Below are 17,860 nucleotides of genomic sequence, written 5' to 3' on the forward strand. Positions count from 1 at the left end.
GATGGTGTCTAAAAACCTCAAATTTTCTGATTAAAGCAAGACCAAGCCCGAAAATCATGTTAAGGAGGAAAGAGACATTTTTAGATTTGAATTCAAAAAAGTACAATGTAGCGGCTGTGTGCAAACAGATTAAGAGGTTCCTCAGGGGCCTCTGCAATGGCCCTGCTGAGAATTTGTGTCCTGGTCTGAAGGCAGGCTCTCCAAGAACAAAAAATAGAGTGTGTAAATGTGCTTGGCTCAATTTAAAAAATAAATAAATAATATAAAATAAAGTAAAATAAAATAAAACACTGTTACTGCTGTCTTTTCTGTCTAATGAGCCATCAAAATAAGAAGCCCTGTTAGTTTCACCAAAAGTAAATTAGTTTCAAAATAAACGCGGAACATGGCAAGTTCTACGCTCTACCCAGGTATGAGCCTCTGGAAGGCAGCCGTACTCTCAGGCTTTAAAAGTGCCAGGCATGAATTTCAACCAAAAAGGGATTTTGAAACAGCAAGAACCTATAATATAAAACACAATAGGCTCTAAAAATGACTCAGTTGTCTCTACCATTACACATGTTAACTACTCATCCAAAAAAAAAGAAAAAAGAAAAAAGAAACTTAATATTCATACCGTGCTCTTCACAACATCCAATTACATTATACACAACGGATAATTTAGATACTCATTAACCAATGAATAATACAAGAATCTCATGACTCAAAATGCTCTTCCTACACCCTTTTTACTGACAAAGACAGCAATTTTTTTTTCTTTTCAAGTTCTATTTCAGGTTCAAGGGGCACATGTGCAGGTCTGTTACATGGGTCAATTGCATGTCTCAGGGGTTTGGTGTACAGATAATTTCGTCACCCGGTAATCAGTATAACACCCGAGCGATTGTTTTCCATTATTCACCCTCTTCCCATCCATAGCAAAACTTTTCCTGAAGATAACATATAAATCCACTAAAGTCTTAGATGACTATTCAAATATTATTTCATAGTATTTCTGTAAATTTCAGAATAAAATCTATATTAAAATCCTTTGGAATATCAATGGGCATTGCTTCTTGGCTTTGGTTTCTTTGTTGTTGTTGTTTTAAATATTTGATATTAATTTAAAATATTTGTAATCTTCCAGGAAAAATATTATTATAAAACAATATTTACTATTGCTTTGTTTTGCCAATACCATGATTTTATTTTATTTTATTTTATTTTTGAGACGGAGTCTCGGTCTGTCACCCAGGCTGGAGTGCAGTGGCCGGATCTCAGCTCACTGCAAGCTCCGCCTCCCGGGTTCCCGCCATTCTCCTGCCTCAGCCTCCGGAGTAGCTGGGACTACAGTCGCCCGCCACCTCGCCCGGCTAGTTTTTTTTTTGTACTTTTAGTAGAGACGGGGTTTCACCGTGTTAGCCAGGATGGTCTCGATCTCCTGACCTCGTGATCCGCCCGTCTCGGCCTCCCAAAGTGCTGGGATTACAGGCTTGAGCCACCGCACCCGGCCAATATCATGATTTTAAAAACCTAGTATTCTTCAAAAGAAAATATTCCTGAGAACCTGCATCAGTTTTTCTCTTTATGGCATAGAAACAGCCTCAAAGTTGCCTGTCAGAAATTTCACAAAATGCTAAGAGCCATACTGAGCTACTCCTTTCTGTTTTCTCAGGAGCCCAGGTACCTTCTCTGTCCTTGGAGTGGTCTGGTCTGCTCCTAACTTAGCCATTTTCCTTCATACCAATTTTCTTTCTCTGTATTTTACTTCACCCATTTTTTCGCAATCTTCCTCCAGGGAACAAACTCACAATGCAATTGCTAGTCAGCAGCCAACACTTTCTCCCAGCAGTAGCCCTAAGCAGGCTGCACATGCTCATCCGACTCCAGGCCCAACTGTAACTACTGGGAAAGACAGCAGTGAGATAATTCAGATGACTGATACCTTAAGGAACAGGATTATTTGCAACCATTTAGGAAAGTGTGGGAAGCAAGGACAACCTTCTTTTTTATCTGCAATTGCAACACATTAATGCAAATGCTGAGGATGCTTTCAGCTTATAAAAGCACCCTATAGATCTGTACTTCTTTTATTTCTGAGAAATTCAAACCACCAAGCAGTTATCAAACTGTTTTAACAGCAGAAACCTTTATTTGGTCCCCTAAATCTCCACTAAAAGTGGCATTTTAATAGCATATATTAATGTTTGTAAGTTCAAAATTGCAGTACATATATCCAATCAATTGAATTACATGTATTTTAACAACAAAATTTTGCAGCTGAGGTTCATAGATGACTGCTGTTTCTATAGACAAATTAAGTGTGGATTCCATTTTGGTTGCAAAGTAGTGACAGATCCTGACTCATAGAAATAGAACTGAAAATGCCATGTTTTCTCAAGAGCTTCTCTTAAAAATCTCAGAATGCTTATTAATTAAACTAAACCAGTAGCTTGAAAGAGGATGGTAGAAATACCTTGTTCAGATTTGAAGTGAAAACAATAACAACTTGCTTGTATTTTCTAAATATTAAGTATTCAACATAAATGAAATCAATGAATAGACAACTCAGTCTTAATCTCTTTATTTAGCAGAAAGTATTTTTGAAAGTATATTTCCAAGTATCTTTTAATATTATGCTTACATTATAAATAACATAAAAAATCCCAAGTTATATGGGTCACCATCTCTGACTACAAAATTATTCAAAAGTTTAAAAACAACTTATTTTTTGCTGTCTCCAATTTTATTTCCATTCCACTAATAGCACTTTAACTTCAGTCATGGGCAAGGTAATTCTGTAATCTTGCTTGGCCAAATTCAACTCATTTTGCTTAATAGCAATTGGTGTGTGTGGGGTGGGAGTGCGGAAGTTTCCAATACAATAACCATGAGTACAATGAATAAAATATTTTTGTATTGGTATGGGTAACATTTGTGTAATACTTGCTGGACATCCACCGAGTTTTGCCTGGTATGCAACATGTGTATTGTAGTAATTGAAGAATTTTATATCATGGTAAATTAAGCAAATGTAACACTATACCATAGTCTAGTTAATAACACCTTTTCCAAAAGTGCTAAATATATGCCCAGACATAATAGAGAAAGTTTTATTTTAAGAGTTAATTTGGCAAAACAAATTAAATATACATGCAATTTTCCATGTATTCAAATTTAATTCATAAATGAATGTTCTTCTAGGATTTTTATATGGTTAACATTTTAACTCTTTTTTTAGGTTCGGGGTACATGTGCAGGTTTGTTACACAGGTAAACTCATGTGTTGAGGGTTTGTTGTCCAGATTATTCCATGACCCAGGTATTAAGCCTAGGACCCAGTAGTTACTTTTTCTGCTCCTCTCCCTCCTCTCGCCCTCTACCCTAAAGTAGACGCCAGCGTATTGTTCCCTTCTTTGTGTTTATGAGTTCTCAACATTTAGCTCCTGCTAATAAGTGAGAAAATGTAGTATTTGGTTTTCTGTTCCTGTGCTAATCTGCTAAGGATAGTAGCCTCTAGCTCTACGCGTGCTCCCGCAAAAGACATGATCTTGTCCTGTTTTATGGTTGCATACTATTCCATGATGTATATTTTTAAAATTATATTTGAATCAAATAATTATCAATCACATTACAGTGCTAACTGCTCAGATTAAAAACATTAATCTAAATAAATCTTAAAGAAAAGGGGATTATATTAGTGGATCAAAGGCAGACAATAGGTAATCCTAGTATTCTGACTTAATTCATCAGTGACCAATGAGGACAGAGGTAGATGCACTAAAATGTAAACATATACCACACCTTTTTCCACATAACAAAACTGCCATCCTTTCTCAGGAACATGTTTTCTCTTCATTCATTCATATATGTTTTGTGTAAACGCAATGTATATGTGTACTTAATTTTTTATAAAAAAAGAGGAGACATTTTGGGACATTTCATCTGTAGGAGTCTTTGAACTGGATAGTATCAAATATTTAACTGGAAAAATAAAGTAACTTTATAAAGTTTATTATAATAGAAAATATGTGCAATATTGTAGCACTAAAAAAGAGTTGTGCACAACCAGCACAGATTTTTGCAGCTGAGGTTTATAGATGACTATTGCTTCCACAGATGAATTACTTGTGAATTCTATTGCTAGATTCCCAGCAAAATGGGAATCAGTGCATCACTAATATTTAAATCAATTGGTTACTAAGGAGATTCAAGCAGTAAGAACTCTCACGCTGCTGATCACAGAGAGGTTACACACACAATGTCATTTGCTAACTAACTATGCCAACTATCACAATTCTGTAACTAAACACCAGCACTAGTTGATGTGACATTTTATAAACAAGGTTTGTCATTTAATGAAAATAAATAATGTGTGGTTAGTGACTAAACATGAGATAATTGGTGAAATGTGACAAAGGTCTATAGACTACATAAAAGCATTGTATAAGTTTTCATTTCTTTTTTAATTTTTTTTCTTTTATTAAAATAGAGATGGGATTTCACTGTATTGCCCAGGCTAGTCTTGAACTCCTGGGCTCAAGACATCCTCTCGCCTCAGCTTCCCAAAGTGCTGGGATTACAGGAGTGAGCCATCGTGCCTGACCAAGTGTTTTTGTTTGCTTGTTTGTTTGTTTCTTTTTTTGACAGGATCTCACTCTGTCAAAAAAAGTCTGGAGTATAGTGGCACAATCTTGGCTCATTGCAACCTCCACCTCCCAGACTCAAGTAATTCCCATGCTTCAGCCTCCCAAATAGCTAGGATTACAAGAGTGAGCCACCACATCTGGATAATTTTTGTATTTTCAGTAGAGACATGATTTCACCATGTCGGCCAGGCTGGTCTTGAACTCCTGAGCTCAAGTGATCCTCCCGCTTTGGCCTCCCAAAGTGCTGCGATTGTAGGCATAAACCTCTGCACCCAGGAAGTGTTAATTTCTTAATCTTGGTAAATGTATTCTTGTTATATGTAAGTGAAAGTCCTTATTCTATGGAAAATGTACACAAACAGTTAAGAGTTAAAGGGGTATCATGTATACAAATTACTACCAATGTTTTGATAAAACAATTACAGAGTAAGAAAGACAGAATAAATCGGTAAAATATTAACATCTGAAGAATCTGGGTACACAAGAATTCCAATTACTAATTGTACAAATTCTCTGTGACTAAAAACCTTTCAAATGAAGAAGTTTTTTAAAAATATCTTACAAAACATATTACTCTTCTTCATGATTATACTCAGTAAATAAACTATTGCCAAAATCTGAAATGCTGTTCATCACTTTGAGAGCAGGAGCAAAGTAATAGACAACAGCATCCTCAGAGAAGCCTTTACACACACACACACGTGTAAAGTGAATTCAAATAATCATTTCAATTACATATCCCTTACAATCTGGTTCATTACATTATTTTGATGCATGTATGTTACTCATCACAATACACACTTTTAAAAATAATTATGTCCCACAAAGTCCTGATAAAATACTTGGTTCATTATAATGTTATTTCTAAAACAATAAACACTTTGAATACCAATAAAATCAAAATCTTTCATGCAAATTTTTTTATATTACGCGTACTTACGTGACTTAAGAAACTGTATTTCTCTCCTCTCCAACTTGGACAGTTGAGGCTCACATCTAAATACACAGAGGCAACAGACATGCAAGATTTTACATTATAAAGATCTGTTTTAAGATAATCTTTGGAAATTCACTGAATCTTTAGAAATATACTGAAAACAAAATGATGGACCCACTTATGTTGAGCGTGTAAGGAGAGAAGAAAAAGGTCAGAGATAGAAATAAGGTGACAGATAACACATTTTTAAGTACAAATAGATTCATAATTCTACCTATAAAATGATATATACAAAAAAGATACCATAGGATACTTTAAGTGCAATAGAGTGTAAAACATTTGGGCTTGAGTCTAACATGAGCATTTCTATTAGGTGCTGTGAATAGCACATTTATATCCCTTATATATACACATTATCAAAGAAGGAATATTGGAATGTTATAGATAAAAGGAAAAATATAATATTTTTAAGATATTCAAAAACCAATAGATGTGTGTGGGGCAGGTACTCATTCTCCTAATGCTGAAGGCTCCAGACTCAATCTTTGACTCTCTGCTCTATCTCTCTTAGTGATCTCATTAGTTTTATGGCTTTAAATAAAGAGTACCCGTTTGCCAGTGGCAACCAAATTTATATCTCCCTTTCAGATCTCTGCTACAAGCTCTTAAATTGTTTATACAATTGCTTATTCAAGATATCTATTTGGATGTCTAATAAGCAACTCAGTCTCCCCCTGTTAAAACCTGAACTCCTGATTAATCTCCATGCCCACATGCAGCCTTCCCCATCTTAATGGAGGCACCTGAAAATGCTCAGGTCACAAAACTTGAATTCACCTTGGACTCCAATCTCTCAGGAAGCCTTGTTGTACCTTCAACACACATCCAGCATCCAGCCACTTTTCACTACCTCCACTGTTACCTTTCTGGTCCAAGCCATTGTGTCATCTTTCATCCGAGATTATTTCAATAGCCTTGTAATTTTCTCTCTTTCTGTCCTTGCAATCCTGCAGGCTATTTTCAACACAAATATTAGAATGATCTTTAAAAATGTAATTCAGGTCATGTGTTGTTCTACTTAACAGTCTGAAGTAGTTCCCCTATTTAACTCAGAGAAAAGTTAAAGGTTTTTGTTTTTGTTTTTGATTTTGTTTTGTTTTGTTTGAGACAGAGTCTCCCTCTGCCGCCCAGGCTGGAGTGCAGTGGCGCAATCTTGATCTCGGCTCACTGCAAGCTCCGCCTCCTGAGTTCCCGCCATTCTCCTGCCTCGGCCTCCCGAGTAGCTGAGACTACAGGCGCTGCCACCACGCCTGGCTAAGTTTTTGTATTTTTAGTAGAGATGAGGTTTCACCGTGTTAGCCAAGATGGTCTCGATTTCCTGACCTTGTGATCCGCCTGCCTCGGCCTCCCAAAGTACTGGGATTAAAGGCGTGAGCCACTGTGCCGGGGCGAAAAGTTCAAGTTTTGCACGGACTGCAACAGTCAGTGGACAGACTCTTGCTGCCTTTTTGTTTTCATCTCCTAGTGCCCTTGCCTTGCTCCCTCCGTTCCAGCCACACAAGCTTCCTTGAATATATCAGGCATGGTATTGCTTTGGAAACTTTTCCCTGGTGGTTTTACTGGATAGAATGTTTTTCCCAAAGGCAGTCACATGGCCAACTCCCTGGCCTTAAAATCTTTGTTCAGGTATCACCTTTTCCACAATTATTCTACTGAAAATAGCACTATCCCTACCCCTGCCTTAGCACTCAAATCCCCTTCATATCAGTCCACCTTTCTTTTTTCACAGTAGTTATCACTTTCTAAAATGCTATATAATTTACTGATTTATTATGGTTATTGTTTAATGTCCATCTCCCCTTTTAAATTTTAAACTCCAACAGAGCAAGAATAGTTGTCTGCTTAATTTACTGATGTATCTCCAAGTCCCTACAACAATGCCTAACACATAATAGACACCCAATAAATACTTCATGTGGAAGATTAGGTTGATTTGAAATTACTAAATTTGATTCCTTGAAGATGTATTCAGCGGATGAGGAGAAAACACATGAAAATTTCTCCACAGAAATCTAGATCACTCCAAAAGGGCAGGAACAATGGATTATAGTGTAAACTATCCTATTATCTTCTATCTGACATCTAGGGTGAAGTTGCCATAGATCTCCAAGGTGGAAACAGCCAGAGGTGAAGGGGGGATGAAAAAGTAGGGAAGCAATAATCTGCCTGTGACTTCAGGGAAATGGCTGCTCTGAGCCAGAACGGCTCAGAAGTACTAAAAGTTAAAGAGACATTACCCAGGTCTACTCATTCTATTCATTTTATTTGTATAGAGGAAAGTTTCTGTAATGACATTTAAAGAATGTTACTAATTACTTTTTGGGGGTAAATGGCTTTTGGGATAGGTTTTTGCTTCTTTGTCACTTCTCTAGTATGTGGATATTTTTCCTAAAAATTCCTATACAATTAAAAGTTAATTCTTAAAAAAATAAAATTTCCAATAAAATCCTGTAGGCTTCATGATAAAAAATAAAGTTAATATTCTTGAAAGAGAAAACTGAATATTTTAAATTTCTTCTAAGATTCTTCAGTGCAATATTGTACATTATAAGACTTTTAACCACTTTAAGGAACAATGGTTTGCATTTGGAAAATTCTCAAAACCAGAAAAATGAAATTATTAAGAATTCCTATAAAGCCTGATGTCATATAAGATTCAACAAATATTCTAATTAATTTAATTATATCTAAAAAGGAGTGTAAATTTTGTTGTTTTTTTTTTTCTTATTTAACATCCATAGCACTCAGGGATAGTTATTCTACTAGTCCTTGATAAAAGCTAACCCATAAACTTAAAGAATTTTAAAGTCTACTATGTAAATTCAAGGAGAAAAATTATCTTAATGTCTTTCAAAGGAATTATAGTTTCCCTAAAGAAACTATATATAAGTAATAAATACAGAAAATTTTTCCAAACACTTGTATAATATCTTTACCTAAAATGGCATGGCTGGATAAGCATCATGATGTTTCTGTGTAATCTTGCCTAAGAGAGGAATTGGGCAACGTTAGTTTCTACGGATCACAACCCACTGGATTTTATGATTTTGAGAACATACTGTACAATCACCATATAAATTTTATTTTCATTTTCTCTGTTGATAAAAAATGCAACTTATGCTAACTTTTTCATAATATGAGAAGAGAGCCCGAACATACCCAAAAAAGGAATTTCTAATGGAGCTTCTTTATAATTAGCTCTCCAATTAACTATTAACAAGTTGGATATGGTTGTCTTCAATGTATTACATGCTAATTAACAACACTTGTATCACTATCTCATCAACTTACTATACAATAGCTCAGCAGCAGTTATGTCAATAAATTAATTATGCTTTGTAGCATATTTACATATTTAAATATATGTGTACAAATTAAATATTTATAATTTATCATTCTGCTTAGGAGATATTCCTTTTCTGTGATTTTGCTTGTGTTCTTCTCTACCAAATGCATGCCAATCTAGGGAGTTGTGAAGTATCATTTAGACAGTGACAGCGGCAAAACATCAAAAACGAAGCCACCTAAATAAATGAAGATACAAACTGGAAGGTGGAAATCAAAAGATTCAACTAACCTCATACACGAAAACACCTCAAATGTAGCTTACCTGGAATGACCTGCTAGAGAATGCATGCATCAATTGATTGGTTCCCCTTATTTGGGAGTGACTGGCATTATGGATGAAAAGCTGGATACCAGGCATGCTGTATCTCACCACAGTGCATCCTGCATTTAGGTCACAATGACCCCTGGCTGTCTGAGGCTTTGCAGGGCGTGGAAGAAGCCAGCAAGCTCCCCTAAACGATCCTGTTATAGATCTGAGCTACACCCCCCAAACAACTCTATCCATGGTAAAACAATAGGATAATTTAAGTCATTTGCCATCAAACTACCACCACTAAAAAGGGAAAAAATGTAATATTCCACAAAGGTTCATGGTGGACAGTTTTCCTTCCTATGCATGGGAACAGACAACTTGTAGTCTGGGTTTTTAAACTACCTAGTTTTCTGAGCCAGTACAATTTGAATACAGAGAAAGTTAAGCTAAGCAGTGAGAATGTTTGATCTGGCAGAAAGAGGCTGCCAGTGCATATCTTTTATATTTCAATTATTTTTACCAACTATATATCTATTTCTGTTTCTAACTTTTGTTGCACTAAGGTATGCACTTCATGAAATGACATATGTAAAATTGTAAAATTCTGTCTTACTCTAATAAAGCCTCATGCTAAATCCATCTACTATTTTGGTAGCAGGGATTGTCTTAAGCTGCCTGGCTTAGATGGGAAAACAGAAACTTCCACCCTGAGTGATGCCAGGCAGTCTCTTTCCCATCCCTTCAATAACCTTTACCTTTCTCCTTTGAACTAATTTCACCCTACCATCCCTTTCTCTTACCCACCTCCCCAATATCTCCTACACCTCACCTCATCCAGAATCAAATGCTGCTCAAATACGCTGTTTTAACAATATGCTGCTTTATGATCATCGAGTTATCCTAGCACTAGTTTCATGCTAGTCTCTCACACTTAATCTTATTTTTTAACTAGTTAAGAAAAGCAGAAGTATTTAAAGGAAAACAAGGAAGCAAACAAAAAAGAAATTAAGAGGCAATATGGGGAACTACAAAACAAAAAGTACACAGAGATATAATGAAAGAAAGTGAATAATGGACAAAAAGAAAAGAGAGGAGAAGTCAGAAGAAAAAGGAGATCGGGCAAGCAGAGAACTATTGACATTCATATATACTGAGGGCTTACTCTGGGAAAGAATTGTGCTGTTTTACATACAGTGTGTGTAGTAAAATACAAATATATATATATATATTTACACACACTGCAGATAAAACAGCACAATTCTTTGCTTATATATTATATATATTCTATATATATAAGCACTGCATATATATATATACACACACACACATATATGTCTGTAGCATATTTACAAGGTCAACTCTTTTACATGAGAAATGTGTGTACTTGATTCTTAAATAGGTGTTGTTAGTTTGCTATATGACAGAAAAAAGTGTTTTAAGAATGTAAACTTCATAAAAAGTGAAACAAATATGTTACAATGTGCTCTCTTTTTCTCATTTCCTCCCAGCACCCAAAACTCAATTTTATATTATTTTTGTGTAGTAAAAGTTAATGTTAAAAAAGAAAAAAAATGTATTGTGTTTAATATTTTCTGGTCTTATAAGAGTGACTTTAGTTACATGATCTTAAAATATGGTAAGTTACCATGGTAACTAGATCCTTTGACAATTATTCTATTTTAATACAAACCAATAAAAGTGGTTAAAAATACTCTATTCTTAAATCCTTAGACTCACAGTTACTACAAAAGTTTGTCCTTAACTTCCTTGCCACATTTTTCAAGTAGATGTTTAAGGATTTTTCCCTGTCCTATTTCACCCCTCATCAAGCTGATTTGAACAGGAACAGTTCTCAGGCCATGGAAGCTGATGCACTCTGTGATAGTAAATGCCCAGCAGGAATTTTTGCACTTAATTCAAATAGATAAATATCACCAGAGTTTGTTATATAACCAAGAAGGTTATGTATTCTGCTCGTTGTTTTACAGAGGAAAAATCAGATTTTTGTTTTAGAGACAGATACTTTTTAAAAAAATAAAGATGCATCATACATTATTTTAGTACACTTATGGTCTAAAACAGGGTTTGAATTGCCAATAAGCCATTGTTGAACACTATCAGAAAGAAAGAAATAGGTATGTACTATCCCCTCTGTGCGTCTGCACCAATTTTATGTATCTCTTCGCTAGTAGTGATCATATCATAATTAACAAAATTTCTAAAGCTATTTTATTCAGAAATCATGTCATATTTATGTTTATAACCCAAGTATATCACCTGGTATTTAGTGGGCCCTCAATTAATGGTATAAAGAGAAAAGCAAATATAGTAAAGATTGGTTGCTTTGTTCTTCATCAGTGGAAGTGTACTGTTCTCCTACGTAATAAGAACTAATGCTGCTAAGTTGAAATTAAGTTTGTTTTTCAGGGAGGAGAGAAAAATTGAATCATAAAAATTAGTGATATAATTAAATGGAAAAATATGATTTTCCACTCAAGATATACCAGCCAGGTGAATCTGTGGCAGGGAAAGCCAAACATTACCTCTTTTCACAAGGGTCCATAGTTTTAGCTAGCTTACGAAGAACATCAAAGCTATTTTAGATATTTGTGCAATCCATAATCATCTGTCTCTTGTACTCCTCATCAGCATGTCCATCCCCATTCAGCACGCGGGTGGTGGGTGCTGTCAACCGTCTTTAGATAGCTGCCTCAGCCTGCCTCTGACGCTTCGGGGTAAAATATGGTCTTGCATCATGCTCAGACTGAACTTTCCATAAATCACCTCTGGATCTGGGTTTTTCTGCTATAGTTCCTTTGTACTCTTAAAATTGAGGTCCCCATCCTTCCCCATTCTGCACTGAATCCTTAATGCTCAGCTGGAAACTTGAATGCCTTCACTGAACTCAAATTCATAATTGATTTACAGATTATTTGTATTTCCTCTGAAATACCACATTTTTCCCTATTTTCTCCTTTTCCATAGCCTCCCTGTTATGTCAGGTTATTTTCTCTACCCCATCACCAGAATATGGCAAAGTTGCCAGAGCTACTCGGTATCCTGAGTCCTACAAAATAATGTGTCTGGCAATCACCATTCAATTGCACTGAAATGTAGGTCATTGTAAGGCAACACCAAATCTACCACACTTCACCTGACTTTCTTCAACTACTGTTCTCTGTCTTCCTCCTTCTAACTCTCCACAGTGCTGACTTAGTTCAAAAACCCAAGTATTTTTGTCTTGGGTGGTAACACATTTGGATTCCATTTATTGACCTTATTTCTCCATTCTACCTAACTTTTAGAATATCTCAGAGCAGCAGGTAAATGACACTCTCTCTATCCATCCCAGGATCACAAGATGTTCATCACTGCATGGCAGGAGGATATAAGCATCCTATCACTATTAAGACTTCTGTACACCTCTCCATTCTAACTTTTACCTAAACTAATATTTACCAAATAACTCAATTTGGGATCTTTAAAAACTATAAGAAAGGGATCTGGGGAATATCTGTGGATTTCCCTTCACCTTTCATATTGTTTTCACATTAGGCATATACAGAAGGCAAAGTTAATTTCCATTCTTATTGTCAATTTCCCTTCCAGGCTAGCGTGTACTTCTACAGAGGAACTGAGATGAGCGTCACTTGGCACTGCCTTTGATGTATTCTCTCCCTTCTGCTAAAATAGCCACAATATCTGGGAATCCTCAAATAGGAAAGCATTTGTCAACCCTGTCTGGCCTCTTTGTAGAAAGCTCATGCAAGTGTAAAAAGCGAAAGGATATTCAGTTGTAGATCCAAGAACCTTCTTTTAGAAATCAGGAACCCATGCATATTCCCAAATTTTGTTTCCAATTGCACCCTACATCCAAATATGTTCAAACACTATTACAGCTATACTTCTCACTTCATAACTCAAAATTAGCCTGAGGCTAGTTAAGCTGTTACTTGCTAGCATGTTAATTTGATCAGAATGTCTCAGAGCTTTCCTGCTTTCTTAATCCTTTAAGACCAGGGTCAGCAAACCACAGCTGTGTGCCAAATCAGGCCTGCCACCTGGCTGTGTACAGCCCATAAGCTCTAGGAATGGCTTTTACAGATGAACATTAGCAATCAATTTGATGATAGGGAATATTATGTTTGACCAATAATTAAGGAAAACATTAACCACCCCAATAAAAAGAACTCAGCTACTCTCATCAGTAGACTTATGTACAAAAAGTTGGACTCAATTATTTTGAATTTCATCATTAAAATTTGTGGAAATTTTTTGTTATACAAATATTGGTGATTTTGCCTCTCAGGCACAAAGCCTAAAATAGTTCCTATCTGGCCCTTTACAGAAAAGGTTTGCTGATCCCTGCTTGATTCCACTTATATGAGGTACCTAAAAGAGTCAAATTCATAGAATCAGAGTGGAAAGGTAATCAGCAGGACCTGTGGGGAGGAGAACTGGGTAGTTACTAATCAAGAAGCATAAAGCTTCAGCTAAACAAGATGAATAAATTCTACAGATCTGCTGTACAATATTGCCACTATAGTCAACCACAACGTATTGTATACTTGAACATTTATGGAGGGGCTGGGTGTGGTGGCTCATACCTGTAATCCCAGCACTTTGGGAGGCTGAGCCGGGTGGATCATGAGGTCAGGAGATGGAGACCATCCTGGCCAACATGGTGAAATCCCATCTCTGCTAAAAATACAAAACTTAGCCAGGCGTGGTGGTGGGCACCTGTAGTCCCAGCTACTCAGGAAGCTGAGGCAGGAGAATCGCTTGAACCTGGGAGGTGGAGGCTGCAGTGAGCCGAAATCGTGCCACTGCACTCCAGTCTGGGTGACAGAGTGAGACACTGTCTCAACAACAACAACAACAACAACAAAAAAAAAAATATATATATGGAGGGAAGATCTTGTGTTAAGTGTTCTTACCACAATAAAAGAAAAACAAACACAGGAACACTTAGCTGGAGATGTTCCACAGAATGCCAAAGATGAATTCCACAGGATTTCAATTAAGGCAAGAATTCTAGGAGTTTCACATTATATTTCTCCAGATTAATCTATGTGTGTATCTTTGCTTTTCTGCTTGTTATAATGCATATTAAATAAAGGAGTAACTGATGACTCCTCTATCCTCATTTTCTTACTAAAACAGGTTTTACTGTTTTCAAATTAATACTCATTACTAGCATTGTCCCAATGTTTATTCAGTATTAGGTTTTATATATCTCACAAACCGTCTAAGGTAGGCATTACTTCTCTTTTAATGGTGATGATGAAACGGAGGCTCAGTAAAGCTAACCAGCTCACCTAACACAGAGCCTCTATTTTTATCAATATAATATTGTCTCCCCTGTTATTTACCCTCTCCTTCTCAAAATTTCCTTTAACTATCTCCAGTTTCCATTTGTCCTAGTTGTAGGAATGTTTCACTGTTTTTCATTCTTCCTTCCACCTCCCACTCAGAAGCAGCATAAGCAGCCATACTGACATGGGGATTTAGAAATGTAGCAATAGCTATAGTCCGATGCTAATGTGAATTTCTGGTACCCTGATCTTATTTAAATCACAAAGTCAAATTTAGGACTCTGGACAGGGGCAAAGACCAAAGCCAAAACCAAGGGACTAAGAATGAGCCATCACTGCCAGATCTCACTTTCCTGAAATTAGGAGACTTGGCTAGAAATGTGGGGTTAGGGGGTGAGACCATGGGAAAGCGAGGTTGTTCTGATTCATTGCATGTTATACTTGGGAATTAGCCTATGTAGGCTATAACATGGAGAAGCATTATCAAGGTGAAGGTGTATACCGAGTTACAGGAAAAACAAATTATCAGGAAAGCCAATGCTTTAGCAGTAGGTAAACCTAGGTTATCAATCCATCTCAATGATTAACTCACTGTGTGACATTGGCTTCATTTCACAGGACTGCTGCTTTCTTGATATGCTTACTATTTTTACTTTAATGATTACTGAAGTTTCTTCCAATTCTATCTTTGCATAATCCTAGGACTCTAAAGTACACCTCTACAGTGATACAATCTAGAGAACACTATCTGAGTAGGGATCCCAAGTGGGCAAATTATTCTGATACTGGCCAGTCAAATCATACATTATTAGTTCTCTTCAAAGATATATGTGGTATAGTTAAGATAGTTCTGCTCCAATAATGTCTGCTAAAGTAATGAAAAAGTAGATATAGTCTCAGAATGCCGGGAAACAGCAAATAATTATTGTATATTCTTTCATCTTGTTACTTTGCTATGATTTTTCTGAGATTGGGGCATTCAAAATTTTTGAGAGTGTGATTTAATCAACTATTGCACTTCCAGAAAATATTATTTTGTGATTTCCAATCTCGGGTAGAGAGCAGAGTTGATACATGTGGCAGTGGCTCTACTACCATTTATGTTCCCTACCCAGGGCTGGACACACAGTTGAGCTCAGTAATACACTATAACGTGAGTAAGTGAAGGAGGGAACGGCAATAATTCATGTTATTGCCAGGATTTGTTGCCTGATAAATAGCACAGCAATGTATTCCAAATTCAGAAAGAGAAAGAAATGGCACACAATTATATTTAAATAACAAAAATGCTTCTGGAAGATACACAGATCTGAAAATCATGATATGAATAGATTTAGGAATGACAACAAGAGGCTAAGATGGCCTAATTCGTGTTCTTACTGGGAAGGAGAAGGCAAGTGGAATCTGGTGTACGAAAAGGAAAAAGTCTACAAAGTTTACATATTAATAACAGGGAGCTGACCACAGGATGATATCTTTATTATCCAGACCCACAGTATCTGTGGGAGTTAATACAACGCTGCAGCTCATACAGTTGAATGACCTATACAGTTACTTTGCAGCTCATAACACAGGTAAACTTCCCCCTCAGAACAGAAAAACTAGATCTGAGATTGTGGATCTGTTTCCCGGCCCCCTTCCCAGCCAAAAATGAATTACATCAAATTTGTTTCTTCAGATCTGGTTTAATCTGTTGTTATTGCATGGGGAAACACCTGATTCTTCTTTATAATTGTTGAACCAGGGAGCAAAACTTATCATTGCCTAATAATCAATTTGTTGCCTCATTGAAAAATGTGCTCAGCATCTACTGCACCAGCTTGACCACTTGAATGATCCTGGGTCCTCCTCAAGGCTTATGTTTTAAAGTCTACTAATGACTTCCAAGCACTGACATGTTCTTTACCTGTTTCACGTGTGTCCATTTTATCTACATTAATTACTTTCAAGTAAAACTTTCACAGGACAATGTCCCTGACAATATCTAGCAGAATTTCCTGCCTAAGAGTTAGAAAAAAGAAAAAAAGCAATATTGATTTTGCGACTAAAGGAAATATATGTGTTCTTAAATTAGGTCAATATTGCATATTCATAGTACTCTGTGGAACTGATCATTATGATATAAAATTTCTATTTAACAAATATATTTATTTATAGTAAGCTATGTTCTAGATATTATTTAAGACGGCTTGCAAAGATTCTTAAAATACAGCAAGACAGCATAAATTTAAAAGGGAAAGAAGAAAGAGAAACAACAATGAAGCTATAATTCATATTTAATTTATTAAGTTTAAGCCTGGATATGGAAGAACTGGCAGAAATAGGAACGATAATGTGTCCATGTAATATAGTCATTAAGAATGAAAGAATTTGAAAAGAATCTGGTGAATTTGAAGACAATCTGATTTAACATATTAAAATATATGATGGGGCCCTCTCATATTTACGTATCACTTTGAAGTTTACAAAGCATATTAAGTACATTTATTTCCTTACATCAGTAAGACTGTATTAGAAATAAGTAAATTCTCATAAGAAAGAGAGACTTGCCAGGACAGTTGCCTTCTAGAGGTTATCATGCCAAATATTTTCAAGAAGACTTATAGACTGGCAAGACAGGATTGAAAGTCCTACTATAAGAAATCTCCTTATGACCTTACTAACAAATAAGACATTTTCATATTATCACATTTTAAGATATTCTTCCAATATTAGGCTGAGCAATACAGTAAAAAATGGTTAACCTTTATGCCAGCCATTTCAAATGTTCAACTGAATAGTTTATTTGGCTTTTTAATTTTTAAATTTTGTGGGTACATAGTAGGTGTATATATTTATAGGGTATATAAGATATTTTGATACAGCCATACAAGGCATAATAATCACATCAGTGTAAATGCGGTATTCATCACCTCAAGCATTTATCCCTTCTTTGTGTTACAAACAATCCAACTATACTCTTTTATTTAAAATGCACCGTAAATGCTTGTTAACTGAAGTTACCCTGTTGTGTTATCAAATACTAGATGATATTTATTGTGTGTAAAACTATTTTTGTACCCATTAACCATCCCCACTTCCTCCCCTGCCCCTCACACTACCCTTGCCAGCCTATGGTAACCATTGTTCTACTCTCTATGTTTATGAGTTCAATTGTCAACCTAATAGTTTGGATATCGGCCGGGCGCGGTGGCTCAAGCCTGTAATCCCAGCACTTTGGGAGGCCGAGACGGGCGGATCAGGAGGTCAGGAGATTGAGACCATCCTGGCTAACACGGTGAAACCCCGTCTCTACTAAAAATACAAAAAACTAGCTGGG

At 36.1% G+C, this 17,860-nt stretch overlaps 1 protein-coding gene across 3 annotated transcripts in view; it reads right to left on the minus strand.

Moving 5' to 3' along the window:
• Positions 1 to 17,860, minus strand: part of PRR16 (proline rich 16) — a 211,355-nt gene that overhangs the window by 137,859 nt on the left and 55,636 nt on the right. The window contains exon 1 of one of the 3 annotated variants that reach the window (XM_023194176.2): positions 9,236 to 9,334. The exons of the other annotated variants lie outside the window; for them this stretch is intronic. The gene's annotated coding sequence lies outside the window, so the exon portion shown is untranslated. Of the gene's footprint in view, positions 1 to 9,235; positions 9,335 to 17,860 lie in introns of those variants that run through there. 3 annotated transcript variants of the gene reach the window in all.

This window comes from Piliocolobus tephrosceles, chromosome 4, assembly GCF_002776525.5.
Source record: "Piliocolobus tephrosceles isolate RC106 chromosome 4, ASM277652v3, whole genome shotgun sequence".
NCBI lineage: Eukaryota > Metazoa > Chordata > Mammalia > Primates > Cercopithecidae > Piliocolobus > Piliocolobus tephrosceles.